Here is a 19,425-nt window from a genome sequence, read left to right as displayed (position 1 = left end):
CCATTATCACCAGTAAGGGGTGGGTGTAAGTCCCGATACTAATAGTGACTGTGGATGGAGATACTCGGCGGCACGTCCTTCTGTGTGAAGACAAACAGATAACCGGCATAGATGGTGGATATTCGCATTAGCAGACGACAGTAAACAGGCTGCTGCGGTTGCACAAAGCAGCGTCTGCCGATGTGTCCTTAGTGTTTCTATTAGTGTTTCACACCTTACACACTTAGACCTATTTTATCTCCTTATATGCTTCTTTTTACATATTATTTTAAGTCGGGATGCCGGTGGTCAGCATACCGACGCTGGGATCCCGGCCGCCAGAATGCCGGCAGGGGGCCGAGGGCTATTCCCACTCGTGGGGGTCCGTGACACTCATAGAGTGGGAATAGAACCAGGGCCGGATTAACAATGGGGCGGGTGGAGCTGCAGCTCCAGGCCCCCCATCACAATAGGCCCACAGCACCTGTTATGCTGCTGCAGCCAGGATTTTTTTTCCTGCTACAGCAGCTTACAAGTGACAGTACCTCCTGCGCGCAGTTAGATGTATTGATAGGTAGTAGATGCCGGCGGAACGGCTCAAAGCTCAAACACATGGGCAGGTGATGCAGGAACTCAGCAGGGGGCGGGGCTACGGGGTCCAGGGGGCGGGGCTACATGGGACACTAAGGCTGCCTGCTGCTCATGGCTGCTGCTGCTGTGAGAGGGAGAGTTGAAGCAGGAGAGAGAATGCAGGGACGGCCCAGCCCAGTGAGACTACACTATGCTGTAGTGTGTAAGGTACAGGGAATTGTGTGACTGTGTGTGTGACTTGTGTATGTATATATCTGTGTGTGTGACTTCCATGTGAACTTCTATATGTGTGTGTGTCTTGCATGTGAGCAGCTGCAGGGGTCAGGAGTTAGTATAGTGCAAGGGTAAGAAAGTGTGTGACTGTGATAGAGCGCAAGGGAGGGGGTGTGATAAAGCGCAGGAGGACGGAGTGTGTGACTGTGATAGAGCACGGGGGAGGGGGTGTGATAAAGCGCAGGAGGACGGAGTGTGTGACTGTGATAGAGCGTAGGGGAGGGGGGGTGATAAAGCGCAGTGGGAGGGAGTGTGTGACTGATAGAGCGCAAGGGAGGGGGTGTGATAAAGCGCAGTGGGAGGGAGTGTGGGACTGTGATAGAGCGTGGGGGAGGGGGGGTGTTACTGTGATAGACCATGGGGGAGGGAGTGTAATAAAGTGCAGGGGGAGGGATTGTGTGACTGTGATAGAGCACGGGGGAGGGGGTGTGATAAAGCGCAGGGGGGAGGGAGTGTGTGACTGTGATAGAGCACGGGGGAGGGTGTGTGTGACTGTGATAAAGCACAAGGTGAGGGGTGTGATAAAGAGCAGGCAAAGGAAGTGTGTGATAGAGCATGTGGGGAGAGAGTGTGTTAAAGCGTAGGGCGCGGGGGAGGGGAGTGTGTTAATGTAATAGATTGTATTGTGGGGTGGGAGTGTGAATGTAATAGAGTGAGGGGGGAGGGAGTGTGTGAGTGTGATATAGCGCGGGGGGAGGGAGTGTGGTAAAGTGCAGGCCATGGGAGGAGAGTGTGTCAGTGTGATGTAGCGCAGGCCGCGGGGGGGAGGGAGTGTGTCAGTGTGATACAGTACAGGCCACAAGGGAGTGTGGGGGCAATGTGTTTTTCCTACTGAGGCCATTGAGGTTTTTTTCCGCCCTTTTGGGGTCCAGTGTGTTTTATTTTACCTGTAGGTGCCAATGTTTTTGTTTGTATTTTCCTGTCGGGTGCCAATGTGTCTTAAGAATGATTACCAGCTCAGTGGTATGAATTAGAGATGAGCGGGTTCGGTTTCTCTGAATCCGAACCCGCACGAACTTCATGTTTTTTTTCACGGGTCCGAGCGACTCGGATCTTCCCGCCTTGCTCGGTTAACCCGAGCGCGCCCGAACGTCATCATGACGCTGTCGGATTCTCGCGAGACTCGGATTCTATATAAGGAGCCGCGCGTCGCCGCCATTTTCACACGTGCATTGAGATTGATAGGGAGAGGACGTGGCTGGCGTCCTCTCCATTTAGATTAGGAGAGAGAGAGAGAGATTGACCTGAGGCTGATACTGTAGAAGAGAGTGCAGAGTTTAGTGACTGACCACAGTGACCACCAGCAGTGCAGTTGTTTTATTTAATATATCCGTTCTCTGCCTGAAAAAAACGGTACACACAGTGACTCAGTCACATACCATATCTGTGTGCACTGCTCAGCCCAGTGTGCTGCATGCCTGCATCATCTATGTATATATTATATATCTGACTGTGCTCAGCTCACACAGCTTATAATTGTGGGGGAGACTGGGGAGCACTGCAGTGCCAGTTATAGGTTATAGCAGGAGCCAGGAGTACAAGACAGTCACATACCATATCTGTGTGCACTGCTCAGCCCAGTGTGCTGCATCATCTATGTATATATTATATATCTGACTGTGCTCAGCTCACACAGCTTATAATTGTGGGGGAGACTGGGGAGCACTGCAGTGCCAGTTATAGGTTATAGCAGGAGCCAGGAGTACATATTATATTAAAATTAAACAGTGCACACTTTTGCTGCAGGAGTGCCAGTGTGACTGACCAGTGACCTGACCACACTGACCACAAGTATAGTTAGTAGTATACTATATTGTGATTGCCTGAAAAAGTTAAACACTCGTCGTGTGACTTCACTTGTGTGGTGTTTTTTTTTTTATTCTATAAAAAACTCATTCTGCTGACAGACAGTGTCCAGCAGGTCCGTCATTATATAATATATATACCTGTCCGGCTGCAGTAGTGATATATATATATTTTTTATATCATTATTTATCATCCAGTCGCAGCAGACACAGTACGGTAGTTCACGGCTGTAGCTACCTCTGTGTCGGCACTCGGCAGTCCATCCATAATTGTATACCACCTACCCGTGTTTTTTTTTTCTTTCTTCTTTATACATACATACTACTACATCTCTTTATCAACCAGTCTATATTAGCAGCAGACACAGTACAGTACGGTAGTTCACGGCTGTGGCTACCTCTGTGTCGGCACTCGGCAGTCCGTCCATAATTGTATACCACCTAACCGTGGTTTTTTTTTCTTTCTTCTTTATACATACATACTACGACATCTCTTTATCAACCAGTCTATATTAGCAGCAGACACAGTACAGTACGGTAGTTCACGGCTGTGGCTACCTCTGTGTCGGCACTCGGCAGTCCGTCCATAATTGTATACCACCTAACCGTGGTTTTTTTTTCTTTCTTCTTCATACATACATACTACGACATCTCTTTATCAACCAGTCTATATTAGCAGCAGACACAGTACAGTACGGTAGTTCACGGCTGTGGCTACCTCTGTGTCGGCACTCGGCAGTCCGTCCATAATTGTATACCACCTAACCGTGGTTTTTTTTTTCTTTCTTCTTTATACATACATACTACGACATCTCTTTATCAACCAGTCTATATTAGCAGCAGACACAGTACAGTACGGTAGTTCACGGCTGTGGCTACCTCTGTGTCGGCACTCGGCAGTCCGTCCATAATTGTATACCACCTAACCGTGGTTTTTTTTTCTTTCTTCTTCATACATACATACTACGACATCTCTTTATCAACCAGTCTATATTAGCAGCAGACACAGTACAGTACGGTAGTTCACGGCTGTGGCTACCTCTGTGTCGGCACTCGGCAGTCCGTCCATAATTGTATACCACCTACCCGTGGTTTTTTTTTCTTTCTTCTTCATACATACATACTACTACATCTCTTTATCAACCAGTCTATATTAGCAGCAGACACAGTACAGTACGGTAGTTCACGGCTGTGGCTACCTCTGTGTCGGCACTCGGCAGTCCGTCCATAATTGTATACCACCTACCCGTGGTTTTTTTTTCTTTCTTCTTCATACATACATACTACTACATCTCTTTATCAACCAGTCTATATTAGCAGCAGACACAGTACAGTACGGTAGTTCACGGCTGTGGCTACCTCTGTGTCGGCACTCGGCAGTCCGTCCATAATTGTATACCACCTACCCGTGGTTTTTTTTTCTTTCTTCTTCATATATACATACTACGACATCTCTTTATCAACCAGTCTATATTAGCAGCAGACACAGTACAGTACGGTAGTTCACGGCTGTGGCTACCTCTGTGTCGGCACTCGGCAGTCCGTCCATAATTGTATACCACCTAACCGTGGTTTTTTTTTCTTTCTTCTTCATACATACATACTACGACATCTCTTTATCAACCAGTCTATATTAGCAGCAGACACAGTACGGTAGTTCACGGCTGTAGCTACCTCTGTGTCGGCACTCGGAAGTCCGTCCATAATTGTATACTAGTATCCATCCATCTCCATTGTTTACCTGAGGTGCCTTTTAGTTGTGCCTATTAAAATATGGAGAACAAAAATGTTGAGGTTCCAAAATTAGGGAAAGATCAAGATCCACTTCCACCTCGTGCTGAAGCTGCTGCCACTAGTCATGGCCGAGACGATGAAATGCCAGCAACGTCGTCTGCCAAGGCCGATGCCCAATGTCATAGTACAGAGCATGTCAAATCCAAAACACCAAATATCAGTAAAAAAAGGACTCCAAAACCTAAAATAAAATTGTCGGAGGAGAAGCGTAAACTTGCCAATATGCCATTTACCACACGGAGTGGCAAGGAACGGCTGAGGCCCTGGCCTATGTTCATGGCTAGTGGTTCAGCTTCACATGAGGATGGAGGCACTCAGCCTCTCGCTAGAAAAATGAAAAGACTCAAGCTGGCAAAAGCAGTAGCACCGCAAAGAACTGTGCGTTCTTCGAAATCCCAAATCCACAAGGAGAGTCCAATTGTGTCGGTTGCGATGCCTGACCTTCCCAACACTGGACGTGAAGAGCATGCGCCTTCCACCATTTGCACGCCCCCTGCAAGTGCTGGAAGGAGCACCCGCAGTCCAGTTCCTGATAGTCAGATTGAAGATGTCAGTGTTGAAGTACACCAGGATGAGGAGGATATGGGTGTTGCTGGCGCTGGGGAGGAAATTGACCAGGAGGATTCTGATGGTGAGGTGGTTTGTTTAAGTCAGGCACCCGGGGAGACACCTGTTGTCCGTGGGAGGAATATGGCCGTTGACATGCCTGGTGAAAATACCAAAAAAATCAGCTCTTCGGTGTGGAACTATTTCAACAGAAATGCGGACAACAGGTGTCAAGCCGTGTGTTCCCTTTGTCAAGCTGTAATAAGTAGGGGTAAGGACGTTAACCACCTCGGAACATCCTCCCTTATACGTCACCTGCAGCGCATTCATAATAAGTCAGTGACAAGTTCAAAAACTTTGGGTGACAGCGGAAGCAGTCCACTGACCAGTAAATCCCTTCCTCTTGTAACCAAGCTCACGCAAACCACCCCACCAACTCCCTCAGTGTCAATTTCCTCCTTCCCCAGGAATGCCAATAGTCCTGCAGGCAATGTCACTGGCAATTCTGACGAGTCCTCTCCTGCCTGGGATTCCTCCGATGCATCCTTGCGTGTAACGCCTACTGCTGCTGGCGCTGCTGTTGTTGCTGCTGGGAGTCGATGGTCATCCCAGAGGGGAAGTCGTAAGCCCACTTGTACTACTTCCAGTAAGCAATTGACTGTTCAACAGTCCTTTGCGAGGAAGATGAAATATCACAGCAGTCATCCTGCTGCAAAGCGGATAACTGAGGCCTTGACAACTATGTTGGTGTTAGACGTGCGTCCGGTATCCGCCGTTAGTTCACAGGGAACTAGACAATTTATTGAGGCAGTGTGCCCCCGTTACCAAATACCATCTAGGTTCCACTTCTCTAGGCAGGCGATACCGAGAATGTACACGGACCTCAGAAAAAGACTCACCAGTGTCCTAAAAAATGCAGTTGTACCCAATGTCCACTTAACCACGGACATGTGGACAAGTGGAGCAGGGCAGGGTCAGGACTATATGACTGTGACAGCCCACTGGGTAGATGTATGGACTCCCGCCGCAAGAACAGCAGCGGCGGCACCAGTAGCAGCATCTCGCAAATGCCAACTCTTTCCTAGGCAGGCTACGCTTTGTATCACCGGTTTCCAGAATACGCACACAGCTGAAAACCTCTTACGGCAACTGAGGAAGATCATCGCGGAATGGCTTACCCCAATTGGACTCTCCTGTGGATTTGTGGCATCGGACAACGCCAGCAATATTGTGTGTGCATTAAATATGGGCAAATTCCAGCACGTCCCATGTTTTGCACATACCTTGAATTTGGTGGTGCAGAATTATTTAAAAAACGACAGGGGCGTGCAAGAGATGCTGTCGGTGGCCAGAAAAATTGCGGGACACTTTCGGCGTACAGGCACCACGTACAGAAGACTGGAGCACCACCAAAAACTACTGAACCTGCCCTGCCATCATCTGAAGCAAGAAGTGGTAACAAGGTGGAATTCAACCCTCTATATGCTTCAGAGGTTGGAGGAGCAGCAAAAGGCCATTCAAGCCTATACAATTGAGCACGATATAGGAGGTGGAATGCACCTGTCTCAAGCGCAGTGGAGAATGATTTCAACGTTGTGCAAGGTTCTGATGCCCTTTGAACTTGCCACACGTGAAGTCAGTTCAGACACTGCCAGCCTGAGTCAGGTCATTCCCCTCATCAGGCTTTTGCAGAAGAAGCTGGAGACATTGAAGGAGGAGCTAACACGGAGCGATTCCGCTAGGCATGTGGGACTTGTGGATGGAGCCCTTAATTCGCTTAACAAGGATTCACGGGTGGTCAATCTGTTGAAATCAGAGCACTACATTTTGGCCACCGTGCTCGATCCTAGATTTAAAGCCTACCTTGGATCTCTCTTTCCGGCAGACACAAGTCTGCTGGGGTTGAAAGACCTGCTGGTGAGAAAATTGTCAAGTCAAGCGGAACGCGACCTGTCAACATCTCCTCCTTCACATTCTCCCGCAACTGGGGGTGCGAGGAAAAGGCTCAGAATTCCGAGCCCACCCGCTGGCGGTGATGCAGGGCAGTCTGGAGCGACTGCTGATGCTGACATCTGGTCCGGACTGAAGGACCTGACAACGATTACGGACATGTCGTCTACTGTCACTGCATATGATTCTCTCACCATTGAAAGAATGGTGGAGGATTATATGAGTGACCGCATCCAAGTAGGCACGTCACACAGTCCATACTTATACTGGCAGGAAAAAGAGGCAATTTGGAGGCCATTGCACAAACTGGCTTTATTCTACCTAAGTTGCCCTCCCACAAGTGTGTACTCCGAAAGAGTGTTTAGTGCCGCCGCTCACCTTGTCAGCAATCGGCGTACGAGGTTACATCCAGAAAATGTGGAGAAGATGATGTTCATTAAAATGAATTATAATCAATTCCTCCGCGGAGACATTGACCAGCAGCAATTGCCTCCACAAAGTACACAGGGAGCTGAGATGGTGGATTCCAGTGGGGACGAATTGATAATCTGTGAGGAGGGGGATGTACACGGTGATATATCGGAGGGTGATGATGAGGTGGACATCTTGCCTCTGTAGAGCCAGTTTGTGCAAGGAGAGATTAATTGCTTCTTTTTTGGGGGGGGTCCAAACCAACCCGTCATATCAGTCACAGTCGTGTGGCAGACCCTGTCACTGAAATGATGGGTTGGTTAAAGTGTGCATGTCCTGTTTTGTTTATACAACATAAGGGTGGGTGGGAGGGCCCAAGGACAATTCCATCTTGCACCTCTTTTTTCTTTTATTTTTCTTTGCGTCATGTGCTGTTTGGGGAGGGTTTTTTGGAAGGGACATCCTGCGTGACACTGCAGTGCCACTCCTAAATGGGCCCGGTGTTTGTGTCGGCCACTAGGGTCGCTAATCTTACTCACACAGTCAGCTACCTCATTGCGCCTCTTTTTTTCTTTGCGTCATGTGCTGATTGGGGAGGGTTTTTTGGAAGGGACATCCTGCGTGACACTGCAGTGCCACTCCTAAATGGGCCCGGTGTTTGTGTCGGCCACTAGGGTCGCTAATCTTACTCACACAGTCAGCTACCTCATTGCGCCTCTTTTTTTCTTTGCGTCATGTGCTGATTGGGGAGGGTTTTTTGGAAGGGACATCCTGCGTGACACTGCAGTGCCACTCCTAAATGGGCCCGGTGTTTGTGTCGGCCACTAGGGTCGCTAATCTTACTCACACAGTCAGCTACCTCATTGCGCCTCTTTTTTTCTTTGCGTCATGTGCTGATTGGGGAGGGTTTTTTGGAAGGGACATCCTGCGTGACACTGCAGTGCCACTCCTAAATGGGCCCGGTGTTTGTGTCGGCCACTAGGGTCGCTAATCTTACTCACACAGTCAGCTACCTCATTGCGCCTCTTTTTTTCTTTGCGTCATGTGCTGATTGGGGAGGGTTTTTTGGAAGGGACATCCTGCGTGACACTGCAGTGCCACTCCTAAATGGGTCCGGTGTTTGTGTCGGCCACTAGGGTCGCTAATCTTACTCACACAGTCAGCTACCTCATTGCGCCTCTTTTTTTCTTTGCGTCATGTGCTGATTGGGGAGGGTTTTTTGGAAGGGACATCCTGCGTGACACTGCAGTGCCACTCCTAAATGGGCCCGGTGTTTGTGTCGGCCACTAGGGTCGCTAATCTTACTCACACAGTCAGCTACCTCATTGCGCCTCTTTTTTTCTTTGCGTCATGTGCTGATTGGGGAGGGTTTTTTGGAAGGGACATCCTGCGTGACACTGCAGTGCCACTCCTAAATGGGCCCGGTGTTTGTGTCGGCCACTAGGGTCGCTTATCTTACTCACACAGTCAGCTACCTCATTGCGCCTCTTTTTTTCTTTGCGTCATGTGCTGATTGGGGAGGGTTTTTTGGAAGGGACATCCTGCGTGACACTGCAGTGCCACTCCTAGATGGGCCAGGTGTTTGTGTCGGCCACTAGTGTCGCTTAGCTTAGTCATCCAGCGACCTTGGTGCAAATTTTAGGACTAAAAATAATATTGTGAGGTGTGAGGTATTCAGAATAGACTGAAAATGAGTGGAAATTATGGTTTTTGAGGTTAATAATAATATGGGATCAAAATGACCCCCAAATTCTATGATTTAAGCTGTTTTTTAGTGTTTTTTTAAAAAAACACCCGAATCCAAAACACACCCGAATCCGACAAAAAAAATTCGGTGAGGTTTTGCCAAAACGCGGTCGAACCCAAAACACGGCCGCGGAACCGAACCCAAAACCAAAACACAAAACCCGAAAAATTTCAGGCGCTCATCTCTAGTATGAATATGAAGTCAACTGTTTCCCATAACTGGAGATTTCTCAAGGTGATGTAAAATTCAAAAGTGGTTATATCGTTTGTGTATCGGTGAGTGCCCTGTTAGTGGAAAATTGCCTGCATGTGATCACCTTTGGATGCGGTGACATTATGTAGCACCCTTACTGGTGAGACTGCGGGAGGAGTGCATATTGCTTTAAATAATAATTCATATAAGCGTGTATTTTACTCAGAAATTAGGATCAAGAACTCGCTTATATAAAACAAAATGGTCTCTGGAGATGCACTCTGTGTACAGCCAATCCCTGCTTGCCTGTATAGAAAAGTTTTGTGTATAGTAAATATTGTTTGTTTGGGGGGGAGGGAGCAAACTGAGTGTGCTGCTTGTAGTGTTATATATACTGTGTGTTGGGTCCTTTTTTGTGTATTGCCAACCCCCCTCAATAAAAACCAAAGCCTGCCCCGCTGTCCCCCAAAAAATATTTTATGTGTATAGCACCAGAATATAATATACAGATAGTTTAGCACCATTAAAACAGGATTCAGTCAGGATCCCTGTAGTCGGGATCCTGGCAGTCGAAATACCGATGCCAGAATCCCGACAGTACTCAGAAAACCGGCGCCGGGATCCTGGCATTGATCACTATACCGGCGCCGGAATCTCGAACAATGATTACACAGACCACCAGAGATAATCCGCGGGGGGGAGGTATGCTAGGTTTAGGTTGCGGGGGGGGCGCGGAATGAGGTCAGTGTTAAGCTGTGGGGAGGGAGGGTAAGGGTTAGGCACGCCCGGGGAGCCTTAGTCTGCGGTGGGGGGCGGTTAGGGTTAGGCTACGGGAATGATGGGTTAGGGTTAGGGGGGGTTAGGGATCAGGGTTAGCTTAGTTAATTAGTTCATGTCGGTATTTTCAACATCAGGATGCCGCTGTCTGTATTTTGACAGCTGGCATCCCAACCGTCGGGATCCTGATACCAACCCCATTAAAACATATATAATAACCAAAATATTGGGCCTGATTCTGAGTCAAACTCAGGCACATCTGTGTGTGCATCTTTTGCTTCTGTATGCTATTATTGGTACAAGCCCTTCGTTGGTGTACAGCGGTGCGTGTGTATATGCAAGCAGTGACATGTCCACTTACAGCTTCTTTAGACATTGCAAACCCTCTTGGTGCATCTTAAAACACAAACTTCAAGAACTGCACCTGCCCCATGCTAGGTGCAGATCTCTGACAGACTACTGCCTCCAATGTTTGCAATTAATTATTATTTTATTATTATTCTTTATTTATATGGCGCCACAAGGGTTCCGCAGCGCCCAATTACAGAGTACATAAATAATCAAACAGGAAAACAGCAACTTACAGTTGAAGACAGTATGGGATAAGTACAGGGTAAATAAACATAGTTACATCAGCAGATGACACTGGAATAAGTATCAGGTGGCAGAAGACTGCTGGATGTGGTACAGTTGAAGAATATTAAAGTAAGACAAAGGAAAAGCACATGAGGGAAGAGGGCCCTGCTCGTGAGAGCTTACAATCTAAAGGGGAGGGGTAGACAGGCAGGGGTGACACAGATGGGGTACATAGAGAATGTGGAACAGAGGCTTAGGATGAGATTTGGCTGGGTTTGGTGAAGAAGTGGGTCTTGAGAGCCCGTTTGAAGTTTTGTAGAGAGGTGGAGAGTCTGAGGGGGAGAGGTAGGGAATTCCAGATAAGTGGTGCAGCACGCGAAAAATCTTGGAGGTAGGAGTGGGAGGAAGTAATCCGTAGGCAGGAGAGTCGTCGTGCATTACCAGAGCGAAGAGGACAGGTGGGAGTGTAAAGGGAGATAAGGTCAGAGATGTAGGTGGGAGAGGAGTGGGTGAGGGCTTTGTAAGCGAGTGTGAGAAGCTTGAAATGGATTCTGAAAGGGAAGGGGAGCCAGTGAAGGGCTAGTAGGAGAGGAGAGGTAGACGTAGTGCGTTTGGTGAGGAAAATGAGCCGGGCAGCAGCATTGAGGATAGATTGGAGTGGAAAGAGGTGTTTGTCAGGAATGCCAGTCAGGAGGAGATTACAGTAGTCCAGTCTGGAGATGACCAGTGAGTGGATAAGAGTCTTAGTAGCATCCTGGGTCAGAAAGGGTCTGATCCTGGAAATATTTTTTAGATGAAAACGGCAGATTTGTGAGAGGTGCTGAATGTGTGGTTTGAAGGAGAAGGAGGAGTCAAGGATTACTCCAAGACAGCGAACTTGGGGGCTAGAGGAGATAGTAGTGCCATCAATAGATAATGAGATTGTAGGAGGTGAGGTTATGCGGGAGGGATGGAAGATGATCAGCTCGGTCTTAGACATGTTAAGTTTAAGAAAGCACTGTGACATCCAGGAAGAGGTAGCAGAGAGACAGTTGGAGATACGAGTGAGGAGAGCAGGGGAAAGGTCTGCAGAGGAAAGATAGATTTGGGTGTCATCAGCATAGAGATGATATTGGAAGCCAAAAGAACTAATGAGTGAGTTGAGAGTGGCAAAGAGGCGCCGGGGGTTGGAAAACTGGGAAGAGATGAGGTTCTTGAAGTATGACTGTTTAGCAAGAGAAAGGGCAGCACTGAAGGATGAGAGCATAAGTTTGAAATGGAGGAAGTCTGCCTTAGAGCGTGATGTCCTCCAGTGACGCTCAGCAGTACGTGAGCATTTTTGCAGATATCTGGTGCATTTGGTGTGCCAGGGTTGAGGTGTTAATTTGCAAGGGTGAATAGTGGTTGGTGGAGCAACAGAGTCAAGAGCAGAAGTGAGGGATGCATTGTATAGGGAAGTGGCTTGTTCAGGGCATGAGAGAGAGAGAATAGGAGAGAGAAGTGAATCAAACAAGGAGGAAAGGAATGTGGTGTCAATAGCTTCAATGTTACGCTTAGTGATGGTAGCCTTAGGAGGTAGAGATGGGGAAGTCGAGAGAGATAGGTTAAAGGAAAGCAGGTGGTGGTCAGAGAGGGGAAATGGGGAATTGGACAAATCTGAAATATCACAGCGGTGAGTGAAGACCAGATCCAGTGAGCTCCCATTCACATGGGAGGGTGAGGAGGTCCACTGGGAGAGACCAAGTGAAGAGGTAAGGTTAAGGAGTTTAGAGGCAGGGGATTGTGTGGGGATGTCAATAGGGATGTTAAAATCGCCTAGGATAATGGAGGGAATGTCAGAAGAGAGGAAGTGAGGAAGCCAGGAAGCAAAGTTGTTGATGAATTTGGAAGCAGCGCCAGGGGGGCGGTAAATGACAGCTACTCTAAGATGGACTGGTTGGAAAAGGCGTATAGTATGGACCTCAAATGTAGAGAATGTAAGGGATGGTTCTGGTGGTATGAGTTGGTAGGAGTAACTAGAAGGTAAAAGGACCCCAACACCACCCCCCATGGCGACCCCCAGGCCGGGTGTGTGTGTGAATGCGAGGCCTCCAGCAGAGAGAGCAGCAGGAGAGGTAGTGTCAGGGGGCGTAATCCAAGTTTCAGTAATGGCTAGTAGGGGATTTCACTACAACTGCAGTGACATTCCTACAACATGTCCGTAAGATGGTGCATCTCTGTGGTGTCTTATGCCATTCCCCAGTCAGCAACCCCTGATACATTATACTGTAGCTATGTATTGGAGATGAGCAATTTGGGTTTGAATCTATCTGTGTGTGTGTGTGTGTGTGTGTGTGTGTGTGTGTGTGTGTGTGTGTGTGTGTGTGTACACATACTACTACACATACTACTATATGCTGGGTCACCTCAGTCTTCCCCCTGTTCTGCCCTGTCCGTGTGACACCCTCCCTCCAACCCCACCCCCTCTTTCCACCATTCCTGATATATCTTCTCAGTATAACTACTTATTACAAAGGTAAAACATTTTTTTTTTATTTAGATAGATTTCACATTCATGACATCCCTAAGCGACATGTAGCCTCTTTCGTTGAGAGGTTTCATATTTATGTCATCACTAAGCACCATTTACCATATTACAGTCACATTAACAAGAGATGTTTTCCTTTGTTCGTTTGTAGATTCTCACATTACACTATTGATATACAGTAACTGAAGAAGTGAGGGAGATTGAGGTTTTTCACGGTAGGTGCTAGTCACACCCCCTGTGCAGACCACACCCTCACAACATCAACCACACCCCCAACATTACTAGTCACACCCCCATAGAGTTTTCACATCCCCTGCGGTGGCATGAAATAGGCCCCTCATAAATTTCAGCTCCAGGCCCATATGGACCTTAATCTGGCACTGCTTATGCCAAGTAAAGCAAGGTTGTGTCCACATGGTTGTGAACAGAAGCAGACACAGAGACGCATGCAGGCCCGGCGACAGGAGGGGTCATAGGGGACACCCGTACCAGGCCCTAAGAATCTGGCACAGAAAAATGGGGCCAGCCCTTCACTATGAGAGAGGCACCGCAGCAGGCAGCAACAGCAGGGGAGCAGCCAGCATGAAGTAACACCACCTTCCATAGCTTCACTCAGAGCCTAACAGGGAAGGGAGAGAGATGTTGTGTTGAGTCTTAAGGTGGGTACACACTATTAGATATATCTGCAGATCAATTGATCTGCAGATATATCTATGTACGGATCGGGCAGTGTGCTGTGCATACACACAGCCCGATCCGTCGAAAGACTGACGTCATGAACTGGGCGGTCGCGCCCGCCCGCCCAGTTCACCTGTCAATCACCGCCGGCCGCCGCAGCATGTGTACGGGCGGTCGGACGACCGCCCCGTACACACACAGCGAAGGGCCAATATATCGTTAGATATATTGGCTGTCGGCTGTGCTGCGCGGCCGACGCGATACGTCTGTGAACGACGGAGTTCACAGACGTATCGCCCGTACACACTGGCCGACGGTCCCGCGATGTATCGGCCGTTCAAGAGAACGGCCGATACATCGACCAGTGTGTACGGGCCTTTATGGCCAATATGATGTTTAATTAACAGAATCCTAATACTTCTGAAGGAGGTCAGTGCCATAAGCAGTGTTTTATCCTTAATTGAGGCTATTGCGGATACACAGTAACATTAACAAACAACGAAAGCACAGTGAACATTGGGTTTATACAAAGTCTCCCATAATCAAATAGGGAAATCAATAGGGAAACCCTGCCATAAAATAATAACTCATATTCTAATGTGAATGTAATAACTTTAAATAAGGTGTGATATCACATTTTCCTTATGTCAGTCACACAAAAGACAGGTGAGTCTGTGAGGTTATGCTGTGATGTCATAATGGGACTCAAACCAGAAAGAACCAGTCCCGGCTGGCCTGGTGGGGTCTGTGAGGTCATGCTGTGATGTCATAACGGTATCAACTGCCTATATCCCGGCTTGGCTGCTGCCTCTCTCATTCTCCTTCAATACCTGGAGACACAAAGCTCACCGGCAGGAGTAGAAACAACTGGCAGGAGAAACACACTTGGCTGAGGTTAGTAACTGGACAAAGACAAGGGCAGCTTAGTTAGATGTGGCAGCAGACTTAGGGGCCCATTTATCAGCTATTCAAAACCTGTTGCATATGTGCTCCAGCCAATCAGCTCCCAACTGTCATGTGTTTAAAAATGACCATTGGGAGCTGATTGGCTGGAGCAACATTTATCATACGGAATGAGTTTTAAACAGCTAAAAATCATTGATAAATGGGCAACAAGAATCAGAGGGGAATAGAAATGATTGCTTTAATGATTTAATAAGACAGAACATAGGATACAGATACTACACATTAAACTGGAAACAAATACATAGTAAATTAAATTATGTCATACTGTAGCTGGTGCTTATTTAAATAATACTATCATATGTTTTATTTAAAATGTTTTGTATTATACATGTGTATGTTAGTTTATTATAGTGGTCACTGAGGTTTTCCATGATGGTTTCATCTTCTGCCACTGAAGCCAAACTACGGAGCTATTTATGTACTGAGAAATCCTCACCGCTCTCCTGGTTTCCTTATTACACACTGAGCCATAGAGTACATCAGTAATACATGGCCACCATTAATTACTAGTAATCTAGGGGGAGATCTCAATTCCCTTCTAATGATGGGAGGTGTTGCCTATAGCAACAATCCAATGTTAACTACTGTATCATTGCATGGAGTATACTAGATAAATAATAGCTAGAAGATAATTGGTTGCTATGGGCAACAGCTCCTTTTTATACTCTTTAGAAGGTTTGATAAGTCTGAAAATATTAGGGAAGGCAGAAAGTAGGTTTATGTCGGACACCGCAGATGATTTTACAAATTCCAACAATGAAAATGTTCTCAGCTTACATAAGTATAATAGTAACCGGTGAAATGGACTGTCCAGAAAGGCCATTATACAGCTTACAGTTTCAGGTTCTAGCTGATCTTAAATATGAATGTATATCCTTAAATACTGTAGTTGATGTTACTTACAATTGTAAATGCATTGCAAGGCATCTAACACTGTCTACTCTTCATCTTTCTCCACATCAGCACTATGGCCCCGAGATGGATGATCACACTGTGGGAGACGATAACTGCCTGCTGTCCATGCAGAAGATACAGGAGCTGGAATGCACAGAGAAGAGATGCCCACTTGCCTCGCCATACCAGGCTTGAGGAAGAAATGCCTCCAACCAAGCCAGTGGGTTATGATCACTCTGATGGCAGTTTATCCAAAAAACTATCTCCCAGTGAGAAGAACAAGGATCGCCAGATAAAAGTCCTCGATCTCATTAACAAACAGTTAGTCGAGGAGAACAACTTGTTAGCAGCAGAAAACACCTTATTAAAGATCAAGGTTGAAATGCTTAAAGACACGCTAACGAAGGTCATAGAGCTGTTGTAGGCCCCTGTGTAACTCCGCCGCCGTTACGGAGGCTCACCCAGTAGCTGACCAGTAACCATGGATTCTTATCTTTATGCACTCACCTATTAGAGCAGGGGGAAATATGCACTGAGAGGTTTCTGTAATCTTCTAATCGAAAAGGAGCGACCTTTCTTTTTTGAAGTCTGCAGAAATCTGTCAGTGTGTATTTTCCACCTTTTCTCACCTTCTCTAATAGGTAAGTACATAAAAACAGTGATCCATGGCCAACATCTACTGGTTACAGCTTACTGTGGTTATACCTGGTAGTTAATCTTTAACATCAATAAAGAGCCAGAGCAAAGATATTGTCTTCAGTGCATTATTGTCTCTATTTAATGTATTTGTAGTGAGAAATATATCTTATGTCTATCTAAATATATAACTATGATAATTATTTATAATATGAAAAAATATTCATATTGTCAGGGAAAACAATTCCATTATCACCAGTAAGGGGTGGGTGTAAGTCCCGATACTAATAGTGACTGTGGATGGAGATACTCGGCGGCACGTCCTTCTGTGTGAAGACAAACAGATAACCAGCATAGATGGCGGATATTCGCATTAGCAGACGACAGTAAACAGGCTGCTGCGGTTGCACAAAGCAGCGTCTGCCGATGTGTCCTTAGTGTTTCTATTAGTGTTTCACACCTTACACACTTAGACCTATTTTATCTCCTTATATGCTTCTTTTTACATATTATTTTAAGTCGGGATGCCGGTGGTCAGCATACCGACGCTGGGATCCCGGCCGCCAGAATGCCGGCAGGGGGCCAAGGGCTATTCCCACTCGTGGGGGTCCGTGACACTCATAGAGTGGGAATAGAACCAGGGCCGGATTAACAATGGGGCGGGTGGAGCTGCAGCTCCAGGCCCCCCATCACAATAGGCCCACAGCACCTGTTATGCTGCTGCAGCCAGGATTTTTTTTCCTGCTACAGCAGCTTACAAGTGACAGTACCTCCTGCGCGCAGTTAGATGTATTGATAGGTAGTAGATGCCGGCGGAACGGCTCAAAGCTCAAACACATGGGCAGGTGATGCAGGAACTCGGCAGGGGGCGGGGCTACGGGGTCCAGGGGGCGGGGCTACATGGGACACTAAGGCTGCCTGCTGCTCATGGCTGCTGCTGCTGTGAGAGGGAGAGTTGAAGCAGGAGAGAGAATGCAGGGACGGCCCAGCCCAGTGAGACTACACTATGCTGTAGTGTGTAAGGTACAGGGAATTGTGTGACTGTGTGTGTGACTTGTGTATGTATATATCTGTGTGTGTGACTTCCATGTGAACTTCTATATGTGTGTGTGTCTTGCATGTGAGCAGCTGCAGGGGTCAGGAGTTAGTATAGTGCAAGGGTAAGAAAGTGTGTGACTGTGATAGAGCGCAAGGGAGGGGGTGTGATAAAGCGCAGGAGGACGGAGTGTGTGACTGTGATAGAGCACGGGGGAGGGGGTGTGATAAAGCGCAGGAGGACGGAGTGTGTGACTGTGATAGAGCGTAGGGGAGGGGGGGTGATAAAGCGCAGTGGGAGGGAGTGTGTGACTGATAGAGCGCAAGGGATGGGGTGTGATAAAGCGCAGTGGGAGGGAGTGTGGGACTGTGATAGAGCGTGGGGGAGGGGGGGTGTTACTGTGATAGACCATGGGGGAGGGAGTGTAATAAAGTGTAGGGGGAGGGATTGTGTGACTGTGATAGAGCACGGGGGAGGGGGTGTGATAAAGCGCAGGGGGGAGGGAGTGTGTGACTGTGATAGAGCACGGGGGAGGGTGTGTGTGACTGTGATAAAGCACAAGGTGAGGGGTGTGATAAAGAGCAGGCAAAGGAAGTGTGTGATAGAGCATGTGGGGAGAGAGTGTGCTAAAGCGTAGGGCGCGGGGGAGGGGAGTGTGTTAATGTAATAGATTGTATTGTGGGGGTGGGAGTGTGAATGTAATAGAGTGAGGGGGGAGGGAGTGTGTGAGCGTGATATAGCGCGGGGGGAGGGAGTGTGGTAAAGTGCAGGCCATGGGAGGAGAGTGTGTCAGTGTGATGTAGCGCAGGCCGCGGGGGGGAGGGAGTGTGTCAGTGTGATACAGCACAGGCCACAAGGGAGTGTGGGGGCAATGTGTTTTTCCTACTGAGGCCATTGAGGTTTTTTTCCGCCCTTTTGGGGTCCAGTGTGTTTTATTTTACCTGTAGGTGCCAATGTTTTTGTTTGTATTTTCCTGTCGGGTGCCAATGTGTCTTAAGAATGATTACCAGCTCAGTGGTATGAATATGAAGTCAACTGTTTCCCATAACTGGAGATTTCTCAAGGTGATGTAAAATTCAAAAGTGGTTATATCGTTTGTGTATCGGTGAGTGCCCTGTTAGTGGAAAATTGCCTGCATGTGATCACCTTTGGATGCGGTGACATTATGTAGCACCCTTACTGGTGAGACTGCGGGAGGAGTGCATATTGCTTTAAATAATAATTCATATAAGCGTGTATTTTACCCAGAAATTAGGATCAATAACTCGCTTATATAAAACAAAATGGTCTCTGGAGATGCACTCTGTGTACAGCCAATCCCTGCTTGCCTGTATAGAAAAGTTTTGTGTATAGTAAATATTGTTTGTTTGGGGGGGGAGGGAGCAAACTGAGTGTGCTGCTTGTAGTGTTATATATACTGTGTGTTGGGTCCTTTTTTGTGTATTGCCAACCCCCCTCAATAAAAACCAAAGCCTGCCCCGCTGTCCCCCAAAAAATATTTTATGTGTATAGCACCAGAATATAATATACAGATAGTTTAGCACCATTAAAACAGGATTCAGTCAGGATCCCTGTAGTCGGGATCCTGGCAGTCGAAATACCGATGCCAGAAACCCGACAGTACTCAGAAAACCGGCGCCGGGATCCTGGCATTGATCACTATACCGGCGCCGGAATCTCGAACAATGATTACACAGACCACCAGAGATAAGCCGCGGGGGGGAGGGATGTTAGGTTTAGGTTGCGGGGGGGCGCGGAATGAGGTCAGGGTTAAGCTGTGGGGAGGGAGGGTAAGGGTTAGGCACGCCCAGGGAGCGTTAGTCTGCGGTGGGGGGCGGTTAGGGTTAGGCTACGGGAATGGTGGGTTAGGGTTAGGGGGGGTTAGGGATCAGGGTTAGCTTAGTTAATTAGTTCATGTCGGTATTTTCAACATCAGGATGCCGCTGTCTGTATTTTGACAGCTGGCATCCCAACCGTCGGGATCCTGATACCAACCCCATTAAAACATATATAATAACCAAAATATTGGGCCTGATTCTGAGTCAAACTCAGGCACATCTGTGTGTGC

At 47.5% G+C, this 19,425-nt stretch overlaps 1 long non-coding RNA gene across 2 annotated transcripts; it reads left to right on the top strand.

The window, feature by feature from the left end:
• Positions 1-661: 661 nt before the first annotated feature.
• Positions 662-16,431, top strand: LOC134949918 (uncharacterized). 2 transcript variants are annotated; one of them, XR_010183195.1, is made up of 2 exons: positions 662-777; positions 15,755-16,431. It is a non-coding gene; the product is annotated as an uncharacterized LOC134949918 (long non-coding RNA). The 2 variants fall into 2 exon arrangements; XR_010183193.1 differs by lacking the exon at positions 662-777 and adding an exon at positions 14,222-14,719.
• The last annotated feature ends 2,994 nt before the right edge of the window (positions 16,432-19,425 follow it).

Source organism: Pseudophryne corroboree, chromosome 1 (assembly GCF_028390025.1).
Source record: "Pseudophryne corroboree isolate aPseCor3 chromosome 1, aPseCor3.hap2, whole genome shotgun sequence".
Taxonomy (NCBI): domain Eukaryota; kingdom Metazoa; phylum Chordata; class Amphibia; order Anura; family Myobatrachidae; genus Pseudophryne; species Pseudophryne corroboree.
This window is presented reverse-complemented; position numbering and strand designations above follow the sequence as displayed.